Genomic DNA, 20,439 nt, shown 5'->3' on the forward strand with positions numbered 1-20,439 from the left:
GTCAGCAACGCCCCCGCCCCTTCCGTCCACCTCCCTCCTTCTTCCTCAGGCCACCCAGGCGGGGGGAGGGGATGGAACGGAGAAGCTCACGTGACGGCCGACAAGCTGGCGCGTGACGCAAAGCGGCGGGCCCGGTGTTCGCCTTGCCTTATGGGAAACGTAGTTCTACAGACTGTCAAGTTGGCTAGGAAGGCGGGAGCTAGGACTACATTTCCCAGGAGGCTGCGGGGCGACGCCGAGGCTGCCGCTGTCTGAGAGCGGGGACGTGGGGCGCGCTATCGGGCGGGGGCGAGATTCGGGCCGGTTGTGCCGTTGCGAGGCTGCAGCTGCGATCGCTGCGGTGGGCCCAGGTGAGTGAGGGAGCCTGATGGGAATTAGGGCCGCTCAATTGACTCCAGCCGTTTCCTCTTTTTTCTTTTCTCTGTGGCCGCTGGCTCAGGGTCTCCAGCAGGCCTGGCGCGGAGTCGCTCCCCCGCGCCTGCCCCCCGGCCTCTTCAGAGAGGGCCCCGCTCGCTCCGGCTCCTCCCCCTCCCCGCCCTTCAGGGCTTCCCCTCGCTCCGGCCTAGCTCCCGACGCTGAGGGCCGCCTTTTCTCACGAGCAATTCCTAGCTCTTTTTCTTTCTTGCAAGAAAGCCTCCCCTTTCTCCATCTCCCTGCTTAATCACACTCCTTTGGGGTGAACCCTATTATTTAGATTTTTCCCGGAACTCTTGATTGCCCCCCCATCTCCATTGGCCTGGATCTGCCTTCTTTTAGGGCGCATGTGGCTGGTACTCCGTGTTGGTACCTCTTCCGTTCTTTTCGGCCTGGTGGCCGGAGGAGGCATAGTCCAAATTTATCAGTCACGGGAACATTTATGCGTCCACTTTCATTTCTCTCGGGTTGTAGGTGAGGTCGCCCTGCGTTCCTGTGGTAATTGGCGTGTGTTCCGCTTGAATAAGGTAATTTCCTTCACCTCTCTTAGCTCCCAAGCAACTTTTATCAGCCTTTCTGTTTGCCTTTCGAAGTCTGAGGGGTGAAGTATCGCAGCAGAAACTGGCGAGTAGCACCCGTGCCCAGAAGTTGGAAGCCATCCGTGTTAGTTGAGTGTTTACCAGGAGCTTGTTAATTGGATTGAAGGAAAAGCCTCAGAGTGGTGGAGCCTGGCCTGAAAGAGACGATGGAACTTTTGGTGGCAGCATAACAGAAGGAACCTGGAGCCAGCTGCTTGGGTTCAAGTTTTGGCTCTGCTAGCTTTTGCTTTCTGGTCGAGGGGCTTCACTTTCAGGTGCCTCAGTTTCCTTAATCTGCAAAATAGCAAAGAGTAACACTGATCACTTTATAGGGTTACTGTGAAGGTGAAGTGAGGTAAGTTGAAAACCGCTTAGCTTATTACCTCCTGAGTATTAAGTACTATTATCATTATCGTTTCTTTTAGGGTTTATAGCGTGTAGGCCCAGAGTGGCGAGACATGTATCACACTGTCATTTTGTTTTTCGCTTTCAGGTGGCGGTCCCTTTTCTTATTAGTGGCTATACCGTCTGTTGTAGCCTGTCCTGTTATCTAGACAGCCTGTATCATTATGTAGAAGCCTGCTAAAGAGCCAGAGCTGGCTGCTACCATGAACAACCTGTGGAACAAATTGGGCTTAGTTTGTTCTCGGCTGGGAAGTTTGTGAAGCAGTGTACGCAGTTTAGCAGTATAAAAAAACAGCCATTTAGGCTTGACTGTATTTTGTAGAAGAGGTGAAGTTTCTGTAAGGAACTGTTTTAACTAAAAGACTTTGTATTCAGTGCAGTTCCATCTTTTTGTGTTTTAAATCTCCTAGCACCAGTGAAAGATCTCTGGTTTTGGAGACTGATGTTTTTAGTCTGCATGCTATGTGCGGTCTAGTTTTAGCGGTGGTGGTGGTAACAGTCATGTTAGCAGCAGCGGTCGTAGTAGTTTTCTAGCATATTTCTTTACTAGCATAGGTAGTCCAGATACTTTTTGGATTTGGCATAGCCAGTGAAATTAGGCATTACAGAGCGTCCTGTATTGTAATTGAGAAATTGAAGGGAGGAAGCTTGGAGTTATTTCTGAGATTAGCACCGAGATAAGGTGGGATGAGGCTGACTGAGAGCATAAAACCTAAGGTTTACTAATTTTTGTAGAATAGTTAAATTTAACCACCAAGAATCTTGAGGTGTTACCCTGTTTCTCTTGGGCCAAGTGACAACCTAGATTGAAGGAGTGTGGTTAATCTTGTTCTTTCTGGTGGGAGGGAGGTTCAAAAGGGACGGGATATGCACATACTATGGCTCATTCATGTAGATGTGTGGCAGAAACCGACACAGTGTTGTAATTATTTTCCAATTAAAAATACACAGTGCTCTCAAAGATGAGATTTTGATGGATTGCTTCACACCCTCATCCTGTAAACATCTAAGACTGATTCAGTATTTGATTGATACAATAAATAGTGCTTGAGAAACTGCCATCCACCGGCCCCTCTGCTAGGCTCTGGGAGTACAAGGGGATATGCGGCAGAAGGGGTCTTGCATTTCGGGAACCTACAAGGTAGTGGGGGAAATCACAGCAAATAAGTTACAAATTGAGAAAAGTGATGTGGAGGTACCATGCAGGGAAATCCATAGACACTAAAAAAGGAGAGACCTAAGGGTGGTCAGAGAAATTCTTTTTGGTAAGAGTAGAGGTGTCAAGGGAGGCATTCAGGTAGAGAGAACAGTAAGTGCCAAAACTAGAAGATGGGAAGAGTTTAGTGTGCTTTCGGAACTGAAACGAGGCCAATTGTGGCTCTTTTCAGTGAGGAGAGTAGGTAAAGAAGAGCTGGAGAGCTGATTGTTTAGGGAAGCCGTTGAAGCCTTCTGATTTACATCTTAAAATCATTTTTGCCAGGGGTGTGGAAACTGATTGTGGGGACCATCAATTAAGAGGTTATTGTACTGATTTTGCCTGGAGGTGATAGTTGACTGAAGTTGAGAGGGGGCGTGGAAAGAGAAAGTGCATTGGTGGGAAGAAGCAAAGTGATTCATTATGTTCTTTTAATATTCTCTAGAGAAAGACACGGAGAAGGCAATGGCATGCCACTCCAGTACTCTTGCCTAGAAAATCCCATGGATGGAGGAGCCTAGTAGGCTGCAGTCCGTGGGGTCGCTATGGGTCGGACACGACTGAGCGACTTCACTTTCACTTTTCACTTTCACACATTGGAGAAGGAAATGGCAACCCACTCCAGTGTTCTTGCCTGGAGAATCCCAGGGGCGGGGGAGCCTGATGGGCTTCCGTCTAAGGGGTCACACAGAGTCGGACACGACTGAAGTGACTTAGCAGCAGCAGCAGAGAAAGACATTCTTAGTCAGTAGTCTATGGACTACAGGGGCTCATGGACTCGAAAATTTTTGTGAGGGAGTGCATTTTCTCAAGGGGTCGTTATCTTCCATCATTCATTAGAGTCTGAGTTTAAGAACCAGTTCTCTAGAGTCTGTAATCCAGGTTTATAACCCATAAAAAAGTAATTGCTCACAGCTTACCAAGAAAGTTAAGAGTTGTGGGTATCTTTCTCAAAGATTGACTTTCTCCAGGAACTCTCTTTTTGTTGTTGTTTGTTTCAAATCAGAGTTAAATGCCGGGCCATAGAAAAAATCAACTTTTAGTTTCTTTTTGTCTAGGACTTAATGGGTGGATGCACATACTGAGGAAGCTGAACTTAATGAGCTCAGTTTCACAGAAATCTATATTCATTCCTACTGTTTTCTTTGGTTGGTCCCCCCACTCCCCCTGCAGTCTTACTTGTCTTTGGTTGCACTGTGTAGCATGGGTGCGTGTGTGCTAGGTTGCTTCAGTCCTGTCCAGCTCCTTGTGACGCTATGGACTGTAGCCTGCCAGGCTCTGTCCATGGGATTCTCCAGGGAAGAAAACTGAAGCAGGTTGCCATGCCCTTCTCCAGGAGATCTTCCTAACCAGGGGTTACACGCCTCCTGTGTCTCCTGCAGCATGTGGGATCTTAATTCCCTAACCGGAGAGTGAACCCATGCTTCCTACGTTGGGAGCATGCTTACTGGACTGCCAAGGAAGTCCCTTTTTCTATGGAGTTTTGTTTACAGTTCCTATTTTAGTGGTAGAAATGGAGCACCTTAGTGTGTGAAGAGTGAGATCGTTTTCTTCTTGGTTTCCTTGTAACGGGTTTCAGATGTATGTTCATATATTTTGTAGTGTATTTTTCGGATGATAGTGTGTTACTGGAAACAGGGTATAAAGTTAGAGCTGTACCACTGAAAGAACCATGTATTTTTCTTTTCATGACAGAGATTTAAAACTGAAGGCTCATGGACTAAATCCAGTTAGCAGATGTGTTTTGTTTGGCTCATACAGTGTTGTAAGTTTCAATTTGTTGTCAACGTTAAAAAGCAGGGAGATTTCATGTAAAAATGTAGATTCAGGCTGCTTTGAAAAATCAGATGTGGCAGCCACGGACCCATGTTTCTGTTTGCAGCACTCATCTTTTATAGTTGAGGGACCATTAAGATTTTTTCTTTTTGTCTTGGTGCTTTATTTCTTACTTGTTTCTTCTTAAAAAAAAAAAAGAAATTTTAGGTAACTTTAGAAGAGGGAGAAGGAACAGTGCTGTGGGAAGGGAGGGCCCAAAATATGAAATTGTTTTGTTTACAAACTGAAGAAACCCAAGGGTTTTTAGAAAGCAAAGACGTTGATCTGACCCCTGCCCATGCCTTTTTAGCTGGCACATGTGCAGTGTCCTCATTTTTGTTCTGCCTGATTTGCTTTTTAGCATCTGGAATGCAGTAACTGCACAGCTTGGCTTGTTGCAGAAGACAGACAGCCACGCCAAGAGAAGTTGCTGAATGTCTAATTAGAAGACTTTTGGCTCCTGTTTTGAGGCAGAAGTGTGTGTGTGTTTAATATGTGCATTTATGAAGTCTGTCACTTTGCTTGAAGTAATCTGTTTTTTGGAGAGGTTAATAACTCAATTTTCTTTTTCTCAGTTTTAATAATAAGGGCAGGATACATAAAGGATTGATAGAGGAAGTCATAGAGTGCTTTGTGAAGCTACCCTAGAGATTTCTTCACTGCAGGACTCTGCATTGTATTAGGGCTTCCCAGAAGATGGTCCCCTTGTATCTGAAGGATGTGTTTAGAGTCTTGACTAAAACCTTTGGCTCCCAGACTATGGGCTATCAGAAAAAAACTTTAAAAATGAAGACTCAGGAAGTTGGTCAGGTGCCAGAATGGGGTTGTTCAATAAAAGAATGGGCAAATTTTTTAATAGAAAAAATTCTTGTTTCAGATGTAATAAAGTGTGGCTGCATAGCATGCAGGATATGGGATCTTAGTTCCCTGACTGGGATCAAACCCACACTTCCTGTAGTGGAAGTGCAGTCTTAACTACTGGACCACTAAGGAAGTCCCTTTTTGGCAGTTTTGATGTCTGTTTGTATGTATGTTTCCCATTGGAAAGGGTTCTGATAGAGGCTTTCCTTGATGACCCTATCAATCATAGTACTCCACTCATCAAACACTATCCAACCTTCATCATTACTGTGGAACATTATATTATTTACTTTTCATCTACTGTATCTTTACCTCTTTAGGTAGTGAAGCAGGGATTTGTTTGATTCACTGCTGAATTCCCACACCAAGACATTCTCTGTTAAATGAAAGAGGCTTAGTAAATAGAGGATGAGTTAAAATGGGAATGAATAGATGGCTGACTGGGAGTCTCTGGAAGTGCTCCCATTACCAAGTTCTAGCTTACTCAGATTATGTAAATATGTATGGTGATAGGTGAGATTGCAAAGGGGCAAAAGGGTACTTCGTGGAATGATGAAAGTATTCTTTCATTGAGTTGGGGTGGTGTTTATTTTGTGGTGGTATATTTTGTCAAAACTCACTGAACTGTACCCTTAAAATGTGTACATATATTGTATATGAGTTGTAAAGTTGATTTATAAAATTTTGTATTCAAAACTCATCGTGTAAAGGCTGTTCTGTAAAACTGAATTAACTATCAGTAGGTTGTGATAATGATTATTTTCCTTGAATTTTTGGTAAAGTTAGCCAGGTACAGATTGGACGGGAGGTACCTCAGGTGTTAGAAAGAGGTTGAGCTGACCATGCTCTGAATAGCCCACCCCCATTTTAGAGGTGCTGAGTTGATATTTTGTACTTTGGGGTTCTGTTTACCAGTTCTCTGTTAAAAAGATAAAATCCATCGAGTTCCCTGAAGCTCTCTTACCCCTACTCCAGGGTTTGGTTAAGCAAGGTGCAGCCTACAAACCCCTAGTGGGGCAGGTAGTCGTCTTCAATTTTGTTTTCCCTGCTTACAGATACGTTCTTCTTGATAAAAATCGACATTGCAGAAATGTGTAATGTAGAAAGAGAAAGTTTACTTCAGTGCCATTTATTTAGGCTAGTGGTTACGGTTTCCATATGTTTCTGAATAGTTAAGATAAGGGATGTGGAGGAGGTAGAGATAAACGTCTTTGGTTTATTATGAAAGCTTATGCTTAAAGCCTGACTTCAGATGGACTTAAATTACAAGTGTATTGTTTGTGATATTCCTCTTGTTTTCCTGGGAAATTGGAAGGGGATATGTTGATTCTCCGCTTGATGGTGAATGCTTTGTCTTTGTTCACAATGTAGAGCTTAGCTTACCTCTTCTCTTCCTTTATTTCTATATTGGCCTCATTTGTCACATGTGACCTGTTTTGTCTTACTTGTCACATTTGGGCTTATTTGTCACATTTGACCTTTTACCTTTAGCAAGCATGAATTGTTTCATCATTCAACCAGCGAGGGGATTCTAGTGGACTTGAATGTAGTGTTATGTGAAATGGCAGTAGAGAATGAGGAAGAAAATGTATTTGATTGTTGTCTTATTTTCTTTTTTGCTGTGGAGGCTGTTTAGTATTGGAGGATACATACAGGATGAAAGTAGTTTGGTAAGGAATATTTTCTATTCCACTTATAGCAGAATATTTTCGGTTGCAATATTTATTTAATAGGGCATGCTCATGGAGGTAGGTGATCTCTGGTACCTAGCTGCCTTGATTTTATCAGATGAAAGTGAAAGTGAAGTCGCTCAGTCATGTCTGACTCTTTACGACCCTGTGGACTGTAGCCGGCCAGGCTCCTCTGTCCATGGGATTCTCCAGGCAAGAATACTGGAGTGGGTTGCCATTTCCTTTTCCAGGGGATCTTCCCGACGCAGAGATCGAACCTGGGTCTCCTGCATTGCAGGCAGACACTTTACCCACTGAGCCACCAGATGAATGTATGATAAATGGAAGTCCTTGATTCTTATTAGAAGTTTCTTTTGTGGTGGTTTTTTATTTATTAAACTGGGACTGGGGCAGGTTGCTTAACCGTTCAGTATCTGTTCAGTTTCAAATGAAAATGGAAATCTCTTATTTACTTCCAACAAGGATTATTGTGATGGCTAGATGGTTAACCCAGTGCCAGAGCATATTGTAGGGATTCAATAAATTAACTTTGTTATATATAGAAGATGGATTTCTTGTTTGCTGTTTGGAGAAAACTAACCTTGAAAGAACAGTGGGAACCACCCATAGCCCTCAGCTGATAGCATATGGTAAGGGCTGAGTGTGTGACAGAGTTAGTACTTCAGGGTGGTGTGGGAAGGGTAACTCAGTTATTCAGTAAAAAGTTCTGGAACAGTTGGCTAGCCATTTTGAAAATTACATTATTTTGACGAATCACATGAAAATAAGAGGTCCAGATTAAATAAATAAACAAGGAGATACCATTTTTTCCCCTCAGATTTCTGTCTTGAAACAATATGATGATTACTGTTGGTGAGGATGTGGGGAAATGGACATTTCTCAAGTACTGCTGGTAGCAATGTAAGTTGCTGTAGCCTTTCAGGAGAACAGCAGGATGTATTTGTACTTCTAGGAATATATCTTAAGGAAATAATTGGACACATCCTTAAAGATGAGGATTATCATTGCAGTGTTACTTACATTAAGTGAAAAATGAAAAGCAACCTAAATGTACAACACCAGGGAACTGTTTATATTCTAGTATGTTTATACAGTGAAATGCTAGGTAGAACAAGAGATGTAGCTTAGAGAACCATATTTGTTGACATAATACCATGTGTAGAAAAATGTCCAGAACTGATACTTTTTGTTCTGTTCAAAAAGTTTCCTCCTTAGTCAGTGTTTGTTTTTAAGTATGTACTGAACTTTAGAATTCTTTTGGAAAAAAAAAAGAATTATTTTGGAAAAAAGTGATCTGTGGTCTGGATCTGCGCAGTCCATTTCGGTAGCCAGTAGCCATGTGTGGCTAGCTGACTTTGAGTTAGTTAAAATTAAACAGATGATATGGTTTTCGTAGTGGCCGTATTTCAGGTGGTCAGTAGCAGCAGTGTGACTGGTGGCTGCCTTTTTGAGTAGCATAGATATGGAATATTTTCATCTCAGAAAGTTCTGTTGGAGAGACTTGATTTAGTTTGTCTTTTCATGTTTTTGTCAGCATTACTTCTGCATAAGATAGTTGGGACCTCAGAGAAGTTACAGTTCTTTCCCTTTAGATTTTACAAAGAGTTTTGGGCTTTGGCTGTCTTTTATGTGTCACCAATTTCATAATATTTAAACATTCTTTACTTCTTAGCCCACATGGGTTTGTTTAGAATGCAGAGAGAATGCTATCTTTTAAGCCTATTAAAGTTTCTGTTCTTCACTTAAAAAAAAAAAGGAAATACTGATTTGGCTGTGCCGGGTGTTAGTTGTGGCACGCAGGATCTTAGATCTTCATTGTAGCATGCAGGATCTTTTAGTTTTGGCATGTGGAGTCTAGTTCTCCGACCAGGGATGGAACCCTAGCCCCCTGCATTGGGAGCCTGAAGTTTTCGTCTTAGCCACTGGACCACTAGGGAAGTCCCTTTTCTTCACTTTAGAAACAACTAATCAGCAACTGGAATTGATTGATTTTTTTTTTTTTTTGCTTTTTAAATCTTTTTTGTTTTTTAAGCTTTATTTATTTGGGTGGTTTGGGTCTTAGTTGCATCATGCAGGATCTTTTGTTGAGGCGCACAGACTCTAGTTGTGGCTGGTGGGCTTAGTTGGACTTTTGTCAAATTAATTCTGTGACCATATAATTTACCTTTTTGAACCAGGATTCTCTTGAGAGAGGGGATGCTATTAATACACTGCAACAGCAAGTGTAAAGTGACTGTCTTAAGCAAACCTGGGTATAAGCTTAACCTAAATATTAAGAGGGCTTCCCTGGTGGCTCAGAGGTTAACGCGTCTGCCTCCAATGCGGGAGACCCGGGTTCGATCCCTGGGTCGGGAAGATCCCCTGGAGAAGGAAATGGTAACCCACTCCGGTATTCTTGCCTGGAGAATCCCATGGATGGAAAAACCTGGTAGGCTACAGTCCACGGGATCGCAAAGAGTCGGACACGACTGAGTGACTGAACAGAACAGAACAGAAATATTAAGAACTTTTATGTGTTGAGTTTTTTTCAAACTAGATGCTCTTTTAAACACTTTACATGTATTATCTCATTTAACCCTATACTTTACAAGGTAAGTGAAGGGTTTCTTGTTTTACAGATGACAAAGTTGAGTCATAAGAGATTAATTTAGGCAGAGAGAAGATTTGAACCTAGGCTTGACTCTAAGCTTCCACTATTGGCAGCTGCTGTATTGCTCAGAGTAAGGGTCCAAGGAGAAGATTCTGCAGTAAATGAGGAGAGTCCTCACTCAGACAGTAAAGTGTCTGCCTGCAGTGCCGGAGACTGGGGTTCAGTCCCTGCGTCAGGAAGATCCCCTGGAGAAGGAAATGGCATCCCACTCCAGTATTCTTGCCTGGAGAATTCCATAGAAGGAGGAACCTGAACTACAGTCTGTGGGGTCGCAAAGAGTCAGACACGACCGAGAGACTTTCACTTTAACTTCACATAAGAAAACATCCATTTTGTTTTTGTCAGGCTTATTAGATCCAGAGTTAAATATTTAAATTTATTTTCAAGAATAAATGGAGATGAATCCACAAGCTGACACAGGCTTTTTTATTTACCTTGCTGCAAACAAAATGACAGAAAATGTGTTTCACAATAGATAATATTTGCCTAGCTTTTTTAAAACAATTTTATTTCTGTTTGGTCATGCCTTGTGACTTGTGGAATTTTAGTTCCCCAACCAGGTATTGATCCTGAGCCTCTGGCAGTGAGAATGCAGAGTCCTAATCCTTGGGCTGCCAAGGAATTCCTTTGCCTAACTTTTTGTATCTTTCCATCTTTAAAATGAAAATACACCTTCCTTCCTACCTTCTTTCAAGGGAATTACAGTATATATATTTTGACATTAATATAAAGAAAACATGAAAAATTACATAATTGAGTATCTTATGCAACTTGGCATAGTCACGTACCATCATTTCTTTTATTGCTAAATGGTTATTGAATGGTTTGGATATGTAAAAGTGATGAAAATTCTGTCTCATGTAAGTTTAGGCACAGATGGAGTTAGGTTAGTGCTGTGTCAACAGTTGAGTGAACAATGTTAACTGAGCACTAAAAATTCTCAAATGTAATTGTTTTGAATGCTGTTTGAGTTTAGCCATTGTAGTGAACCATCTCTTCAACAGATTGTTAAACTCTTGGTTCAGAAGCAGTGAATCCAAAATTTATTAAAAGAATATTGTTATTATTAAATAACACTTTACATAAAACACTTTATGTAAAGTGTTATTTAATTATTGCAAGTGCTTTGTCATATATTTATGATCTTTTAAAAATATTTTTGAAATATCTTCTCTTTGAGAGAAGGCAGGTTTTTGTCTTTTGTTTTCTTTTAAACAGAAATTATTTATCTGACTGTCGGGTCTTAATTGCATATGGAGTCTCCATTGTGGTGCTAGGTCTCTGTTGCAGTGCACAGGCTCAGTAGTTGTGGCTCAGGGCTTTTGCATCACAGGCTGTGGCATCTTAATTCCCTGACCAGGGATTGAACCTGAGTTCCCTGCATTGGAAGGCAGATTCTTAACTGCTGAACCACCAGGGAAGTTCTGGGAGAAGGCAACTTAATGAAAAAAGTATTAACATGGTTAGCCCAAAGAGCGGCTTCCTGATGAAATCTGATAACCTGCTCTGACCATTAATTTTCATACATGAGCCATGAATGTGAGTGAAAGATTAATTTTGAGGTTGTCGACTCAGGCATTGCTGTGATTTTTAGGAGATTAAGGTGTTAATCGCTCAGTCGTGCCCGACTCTTTGCGACCCCATGAACTTTGTGACCCCATGCAGCCCACCAGGCTCCTGTGTCCATGAGATTTTCCAGGCAAGGATACTGGAGTGGGTTGCCATTTCCTTCTCCAGGGGTTCTTCCCAACGCAGGGATCAAACCCGGGTCTCCTGCATTGCAGGCAGATTCTTTACCGACTGAGCTACAAGGGAAGCCCTAAGATTTTGTGTGCTGGTCAAAAGTATATATTTGCTGTAACTTGTATTACATATATTATGTATATATACACATATGTACATACGTGTGTGTATATATATATATTACATATATATATATTATTTATATGTAATCTGGAATTTTGACCTTGCTCTTCTCGCCTGATCTTGTCATAATAACTAACCTAGAACTTTGAAGCTTCAAACAAGAAGTAAGAGGTGCTTTCTGAGGAGATCTTTGGTTTCCTTGTTCTGTATTAAATATCACTTTCAAGGCTGTAGGGATATGGGGTTTGTTTTTGGGATTCATCTTTCTGCCATTATTCCTTTGTGTGTAGGAAAACACTGTTCAAATAAAATTTTATGTCCTGGATAAACCTTTTGGATGCACTATGTGTATAATACTCTGCTTTATATATAGTAACTCTTGAATAATCTAGTTTCCTGTGGAAAATGTTCACAACTTTTTCTTGAGTATATTTCTTTTTTTTTGCTGAGCTGAATGCGGGATCTTAGTTCTGCAACCAGGGATCGAACCCATGCTCCCTGCGTTAGGAGTCTTAATCACTCAGTCTTAACCAGGACCTAGGCTGCCAGGAAAGTCTCTTGACTGTATGTTTCTTGATATAAGTCATTTAGTGTCAGAGAAGGCAATGGCAGTACTCATTTCTAGCCAGTACTCATGCCTAGAAAATCCCATGGATGGAGGAGCGTGGTGGGCTGCAGTCCATGGGGTCGCTAAGGGTCGGACACGACTGAGCGACTTCACTTTCACACATTGGAGAAGGAAATGGCAACCCACTCCAGTGTTCTTGCCTGGAGAATCCCAGGGACGGGGGAGCCTGGTGGGCTTCCGTCTATGGGGTCGCACAGAGTCGGACACGACTGAAGTGACGCAGCAGCAGCAGCATTTAGTGTGATTTTTTTTTTTCTTCTCCCCGAGTAGTCAGCACCTGAAATGGACCTAATGTGGGATTAAATAAAATCCTAGGGATTTAGTCTGATCTCTGTTTTGTATTGGACAGATATTTGTGTATCAGATTAGTTTTTTTGAAGGTAATTCTGGAAATGGAAATATCTTCAAGGATTTAATTCGTTGTTTGGTGGTGGTTATGTAAGCATGTTACTGGGGGAAAAGGAAAGAGCCTTAATGAAGTGTAAAATGTTGATTTATTGAAGCAATTTGGGAAAATGAAGTTCTTATTGTTGAGTCTATCTGCTGTTGTTTGTTCCTATCCAGCTTTCTTGTTTTTATTTTTCATACCACCTTTTTAGAATACAACATACTCTGATTTGCATACATTAATTCAATTCTTTGATAATTTTTTTTTTTAATTCTTTGATAATTTTATTAGATCAGGGCATCTGTTTTTTAGATGAGAATCAGTACTGTGTTCAAACCTTCACAGTAGTGGAGACAGGATTCTAATCCATGTTGGTCACATGTTTGTAAAATTCTTACTCTTAACTGCTCTGCTTAAATTCATTGTACACTTTTTTTTTAAAGGATTATTTTATTCATTTTTTATAGCACCACGTGACTTGCAGGGTCTTAGGGATCGAACCTGGGACTTCTGCAGTGGAAGCTTGGAGTCCTAACTACTGGACTGCCAGGGAATTACCCTTAGTATATACTTTCATGTGCTTATTCTTCATTGTGGAGTTGTTTCTTTGACTTAACCTTAAGAGCATTGCGTTATAAGTCCTATTTCAGTCTTCTGAAGTTGTTTGCAAAAATCTAAATGTGTGCAGCTAAGAAGCTTGTGGGGGTATGTGCGAATACTTGTACTTTTCTGTCACTATTATAGAGAATTATATCAGTCTTTTTTTTTCCTCTGGAGAGAGACTGAGAAAAAAAGTCTGAAGTTAGCACAACTACAGTGTTCAGCATTATACAGCATTTTTTCTTAGGCTTGTAAAGTATGCAGTCTGAAGACATGCAAAAAATACAAAGAATAATACAACTGGTACCTGTGTATTTAAGAGATCAGTTTAATAAATAAAGCTTTACCACCATAGTTGAGTCTTCTAGGATTGTTCTCTCCTCCAGCCTCTCATCTGACTTGGTATTTATAACATCTATTCATTTTTCTAGATTTCTGTTAAAAATATGTGCTTTCCTAAACAATGTAGTATTGCTTTTTTCTGTTTTTAAATGTCATGTAAATTGTTTGACACCAGTTTATTTTTGTAACTTTTCTGTTTAAACATGTTTGTGGGATTCATTCATGGTATGTGTGCTCTTTACTATTGTGTTAGTATTCATTGTATGAATGTGCCACTTTTACTTAACGTGTTTTCTTGTTTATACTCAGTGCTGCCAGGAATATTCTTGCATGTATTTTGTTTACTTGGGAAAATTTCTCTAGGGTTTACATCTAAAATGGAAATTGCTGCTGGTTCATGGGTTGTGTACATCTTCACATTATTCTCCAGAGGGATTATACCAGTTTATACTTCCAGTGTATGTATTTCTGTTGGTACACATCTTAATGCCACACGAAATTGTTAAAACTTTAAGGTTTTTTGCCATTCTTGTGGGTATGAAATATTTTAGTTCTAAGTTGTATTCGTCTGATTAGTAGAGAAAATGAGTGTCTTCTTCATTCTCTTATCCACTTTATTTTTAGCATTTATCGTCATTTGACGTACAGTATATAGTTACTTGAGTGTATGTTTTACCCCACCAACCACAAGGTAGAGAGACTTTCTCCTTTTGTCAGTGTTGTATCTCTAGTGCCAAGCACAGTGCTGGCATATGGTAGGTGTTCAATAAATACTTACTAAATTAATCTTTATTTTTTTACTTAAACGAGTTTTTGCCTTTTTTTTTTATTGATTTGTAGAAGTTATTTAGAGTCTGGATTTTAATTTTTTGTTTATATGTATGGCAAGTATACTCTCCTAGTACGTAGTTTTGACTGCTTAAAGCATATAGATAACGTTTATCAATCTTTACCTTTATACTTAAGATATTTATACTTAAAATATCGTGTTTCAAATCCTCTACCTTGAATTCATACAAATATTTTTTTGCATTTTTCTTTTAAAAGTTTTAAAGCTTTTCGCATTTAATGTTTATATATATATTTTGTCCATTTGGTTTTTTTTTTTTGTAATGTGATATAGGGGTCTAATTTTATTTTTTCCATATTATTGGTTTTAATTTTCATTAATATTCTGAATCTCAAGTCCTGACTTGTTTATGGGCTTTGTATAATGGCCTTTATACTTTGTGTAGTGGTCTTAATACCTTTTTGCCAGGCTTAAAACTTTCTTAACTTTATGCGTGAGAAATTGAAAAAATATCAATGTAATCTAAAACCAGATTTCCAGGGAATACAAAGCAGGATTGTTAAGTCAGGGATGGCATTAGTCAAACAGCTGAATTAAATCTTTCAGTGGGAACTTTCCATTTATAGGAATCACTTTGACAGGTGACATAGTTCTCTTAGTAGGACTTGTGGTTACAGTAATCTATTTTCCTGGTTAAACTTAGGAATATAGAGCTAGTTCTGGTGAACACTTATAAGTGTTCTGGAAATAAGATGCATTTTTGTGAGAAACTGTTTAGGAGTGGCTTGGTGGCCTTGGGATTTGGCATTTTGTGGGAAAAAGAGGCTTGCTCTCCCTACAGGTGTTTGTAAATTGATGTTAGGTTAACACCAGCAAATTTGCAAAGCAGTTGTGAGTTTATAAAATTAGCAGAACCAGAATATATATGGGCATCTTGGGTAGATTTCCAGAATTGCTGATAAGATTATTTCTGAGTTTGCTCGAAAAGAAGTTTAATTTCGCAGTACTTTGGAAAGTAGTTTTGACCTTTGTGTGAAATCTGGTAGCTTCTGGTTTATAGTTTAAAAAAATAATAAGAAAGAAAATCTCTGAGGGTGAATTTACTTAGTGGGTTCTCCAGCTGGACATGATCATACCTGAATTTGATGCTAGAATAATGTCACAAATATTTGCAACAGATTATTTAGGCATCAGATGCAGTCTCTTTTCTTGTTGCTTGTTTACAGATGAGAGGAAATGTGATCCATCTAGAAGTTAGTTATCCTGGTCAGTTGTATGCTCAGTCATGTCTGATTCTTTGCAGCCCCATGGACTGTAGCCCGCCACGTTCCTCTGCCCGTGGAATTTTCTAGATAAGAATACTGCAGTGGGTTGCTGTTTCCTACTACAGGGGATCTTCCCGACTCAGGGATTGAACTTGCAGCTCTTGTGTCTCCTGCATTGGCAGGTGGATTCTTTACCACTCACACACCATCCTGGTCTGTTGCTCTCTGCTAAATGGGTTGTTAATCAAATGAACTATTTTTGATAATTTTTTAAATTAAAACTAAGCAGTTGTGGAAGATACACTCTGAATGTACCATCCACTTATCCAACTCTAAAATTAAAACGAGTTTTGGGGGAATTCCTTGGAGGTCCAGTGGTTAGGACTCAGTGCTTTCATTGCTGTGGCCCAGGTTCACTCCCTGGTTGGGGAACTAAGATCTTGAAGCTGCATGGCAGGGCCAAAAAAATTAAAGTTGAATATTTGTTAATTGAAATTTCCTTTCAAATAAACCTTCAGTGGATTAGATTTATTTATTTTTTGAAATTTATTTTTGGCTGTGCTGGGCCTTCGTTTCTGCTCGGGGGTTTTCTTAGTTGCAATGAGTGGGGGCTACTCATAGCAGTAGCTTCTCTTGTGGAGCACAGCCTCTAGGGTGTGGGGGCTCAGTAGTTGTGGCACACGGGCTTAGTCACCCTGCAGCATGTGGAATCTTCCTGGACAAGGCCTGTGTCCCCTGCATTGGCAAGCAAATTCTTAACCATTGGACCACCAGGGAAGTCCAGATTTGTTCTTATTTAGCATCCCTCATAACTTCTAGTAGAGTATGTTTTAGCCAAATAATAAGATTATTTAGGAAAGACAGCTTTTGTAAAACACACTGAAATTTTTTTACCCCCCCAGATAATAAGTAAAGTTTCCGACTCTGCGACCTCATGGAATGGACTGTAGCCCCCATGGGCTCCGCTGTCCGTGGAATTCTCCAGGCAAGAATACTGGAGTGGGTAGCCATTCCCTTCTCCAGGAGGTCTTCCTGACACAGGGGTTGAATCCAGGTCGCGTGCGTTGCAGGCAAATTCTTTACTGTCTGAGCCACCAAGGAAGCTCAGATAGTAAGTAACTGGGAAGAAAAATAAGAAATTAGAGCAGACAGGATGAAGTTTATAGTTTAAGGTTCTTTAACAGGTACAGGGTAGCATGATGATGTGGAAAGAACTGGAACACACCAAGAGCCACAGGCCTTTAGCTCTAGTATTGCCTCATCTTCGTGCGCAGATCTTTTTCTGGGTTTAATTTTCTTCTGTAAAGACTAGGGTTGTACTAGGTAATGATCTGTATGTGTGCTTCCAGTTCTTAATGCTCTGTGACTCTAAATCTGATACGCTCCTAGGTCAGATTGGAGTGGACCATGGTCTCTCAATCACAGAACTCTCGCTCTTTGATTAAAGCTAGCTATAGATTGCCTTGGGTGCATGCCCACTAACTACACGGTCTGATGATAACGCTCTCTTTATTCTTAGACTCTTAAGTCACAATTGTTAACTCCTTTTTTTTTTTTTTTTTTACAAATAACTGTTTTAGTGATATTTAGAAGTAAGTCATGAAAGTTATAAACATCGGTTGAAAGCGTTATCAGCACCAGGATCTTGGCAGAATAATAATAATAATACCGAGCAGAGGGAAACTGCTCTGTTGTGTTATAAGTATGTGGAAGGAAGCAAGTTTTTTGATTTATCTTTGTGCTTTCCACAGTGCCCAGTGAAGGATATTGACAATTACCTATTAAAAACTTATATATATTACTATTATTTATATGAGTCCTTGCTATATTACTATGCACTGTACTATGATTTAGATGTTTTTCTCATTTAATCACTACAGTAGCTTATGAGATAGTGTTGCCCTTATTTTATAGGTCAGGAAACTGAGACTTTAAAAAGTCAAAGTGCTTTAAACTAGTTTTTACATGACCCCAGAGCCTGTGCTCTTTCCTGCCTCAGTATGCTGCCTCGCAGAGACAACATCCATTGGGTGCACTCAGTGAATGTTAACTCAGTGAAGTGCTTGTGGAATTTTTTATGTTCATTGTTTTGGATCTTTATATTAGTATTTTAATTTAGTTTTAATTTGGTTTGTGCTGCATGGCATGCAGAATCTTAGTTTCCCAACCAGGGATTGGACCCATGCTATGTGAGTCCTAATCACTGGATCACCAGTTGAATTTCCCTGTTAGTATTTTTAGAGGTGGCACAGTGGTAAAGAATCGCCTGCCAATGCAGGAGATGCAGAGTGACTCAAGATGCCAGTTTGATCCCTGGGTTTTTAGAAATATCAGTATTTTTATTTATTATTTATTTATTATTTTCACTTTCTTTTTTTTATTATTTTTATTGGAGGCTAATTATTTTACAATATTACATTGGTTGGTTTTGCCATACATTGGCATGAATCCACCCCGGGTGTACATGAGTTCCCCTTCCTGAACCCCCCTCCCACCTCCCTCCTCCCTTTATCCTCCCTCTGGGTCATCCCTGCACACCAGCCCCGAGCATCCTGTAACATGCATCGACCCTGAACTGGCGATTAGTTTCACATATGATAATATATATGTTTCAATGCCTTTCTCCCAAATCATCCCACCCTCACCCTCTCCCACAGAGTCCCAGAGACTGTTCTATCCATCTGTGTCTCTTTTGCTGTCTTGTATATAGGGTTATCATTTCCATCTTTCTAAATTCCATATATGTGCGTTAGTAAGAAATATCAGTATTTTTAGAACAGAGTAATAGCCAGTTGTAATAGACTGAGTATCTTACTAGTAGGACCTCCTTAAGGCAAGGCAACATGTGCAACATATGGTTGGTGGTTGTGTTCCAAACTAGAAAAATTAAACCTGAGAGGGGGACTGGAAGTTGAGGATAGGGAGGGTAGAAATTAGGAAGGAGACTTCTTTTCATTATGTACTGTTGTAGAATTTGGAATTTTTACTGTGCGTGTATTACTGAAATGAAAAAACTTGGTAAAAAGAAGAATTAAACATTTAGTTTGCTCAGGCAAATGATTCTGCTCATTTTCCCCTTTTTAAAAACTCTATTTGCTGCAACATGGATGAACCTTGAAGACACACTAGGTGACATGTTAGATATAAAAAGACAGTACTATATGATTCCACTTGTATAAGGTATCTAGAGTAGTCAACCTTCATAGAGACAGAGTACTGATAGAATGGTGGTGGGGTTTGTTACTTTTTAATTGGGTACACAGCCTGTGTTCTGCAAGATGAAAAAGTTCTGGAGATGGACACTGGTGGTGGTCACATAACAACGTGAATGTTCTGAATGCCACAGGTGTGTTTTGTGTTATATATATTTTACCATAGTAAAAGCCACGTTATGTAATTAATATGTACTCATTTGTCATTCAACACTGGGGATACAGAAAGGAGTTTAATCAAGTACTTGTCCTCAAGAGTAAAATAGTAGTAGTACATGATTATTATTATTATTTTTCAAGGAAATAGAGGCTGAAGTTGTAAGGAAATGGTGAAAGCTTATAAAAAGTTACAATATGATAAAGAAAATCTGGAAAAGTAGATGTTTTTTTCCAAGCAGTCTTATATGTTGGATAAGCCAGAGGATTCAGATGAGATGTTACTATTTAGCTCCGAGGCACTTTTGCATAGCCTGAGAGCAAGATTTTAAAAACCACCTGTCTAGGTAGGAACTGTCGGGTACACAGATGGCATGTTGATTACTCTCTGCTCTTGTAAATTGAGAACCTGGGGCACAGAATACTGGTGTCATTTAGGGGTCATGCTCATTCAGCCTGGAATCAAGTATAGGTTTGGGTTTCTTTCCAGAGCGTTCTGCGTCTTTACGAGATTTTGAAGATGTATGTGTCTTATATTCTGAGTCTGCCATAAATCTACATTCTGAATTATTAGGAGAATGTAACTGTTTAACAACCATGTGACTACCCATACCAGCTAGTTGAAGTCTTGTCTGTTAACTGTCACCTTGATATTGCCCTGACTAGTATATTATGAGTACTGATGGTGTGCTAGTAAGTACTAGTAACTTTATGCATATTAATTTATTCAATTTTCATAACCTTTTATAGTAGGAGGGCTTCCCTTGTGGCTCAGCTGGTAAAGAATCCGCCTGCAGTGTGGGAGACCTGGGTTTGATCCCTGGGTTGGGAACATCCCCTGGAGAAGGGAACGGCTCCCCTCAGTATTCTGGCCTAGAGAATTCCATGGACTGTATAGCCCATGGGGTCACAAAGAGTCGGACATGACTGAGCGACCTTCACTTCACTTAGAGTAGGAACCAGCTTTACAGATAACAGAGATGGTGAGATTTAATTAAGAAGCTTATCACAGATCTCAAAGTTACTGGTTGGTTGTGTGAAAATCAGTATATAGGCAATCTGGTTTTAGAGCATGTGTCTTTTATTACGGGATTCCCTGGTGGGTCAGAGTTAGAGTCTGCCTGCAGTGCGGGAGACCTGAGTTCAATCCCTGGGATGGGAAGATGGAGAAGAAAATGGCAACCCAATCCAGTATTCTTGTCTGGAAAATCCCATGGACTGAGGAGCCTGGCGGGCTACAGTCCATAGGGTTGCAGGGTTAGACATGGTTGAGCGACTTCACTTTCCTTTTCTTTTGTTATTGGTTGCTGTTGTTCAGTCGTGTCCAGCTCTTTGCCACCCCATCAACTGCAGCACGCCAGGTTTCTCTGTCCTCCAGTATTTCCTGGAATTTGCTTAAATTCATGTCCACTGAGTTTGTTGGTTAGTGCTTTGCAAATTGCTCTAGGTTGATTGATTGCTAATTTTATTTGCATTATTGTACGTTATTAGACATAGTATTTTAAAAAGGGACGTATTCTACCATTTGAGACCCTGTGATTTTGAGAATTACTGTTTATTAAGGGTTTATTCTTATTTGGGCA

General features: G+C 40.2%; 1 protein-coding gene across 4 annotated transcripts in view; it reads left to right on the forward strand.

Moving 5' to 3' along the window:
* Positions 1-225: 225 nt before the first annotated feature.
* THRAP3 (thyroid hormone receptor associated protein 3) overlaps positions 226-20,439 on the forward strand; it is a 74,039-nt gene continuing 53,825 nt past the window's right edge. For 2 of the 4 annotated variants that reach the window (XM_055403874.2, XM_055403879.2), the window contains exon 1: positions 226-350. The gene's annotated coding sequence lies outside the window, so the exon portion shown is untranslated. Of the gene's footprint in view, positions 351-888; positions 942-20,439 lie in introns of all 4 variants that reach the window. The other 2 variants (XM_055403875.2, XM_055403877.2) reach the window with 2 other exon arrangements.

Source organism: Moschus berezovskii, chromosome 4, assembly GCF_049115385.1.
Source record: "Moschus berezovskii isolate FMDL1 chromosome 4, NW_MosBer_1.0, whole genome shotgun sequence".
Taxonomy (NCBI): Eukaryota; Metazoa; Chordata; class Mammalia; order Artiodactyla; family Moschidae; genus Moschus; species Moschus berezovskii.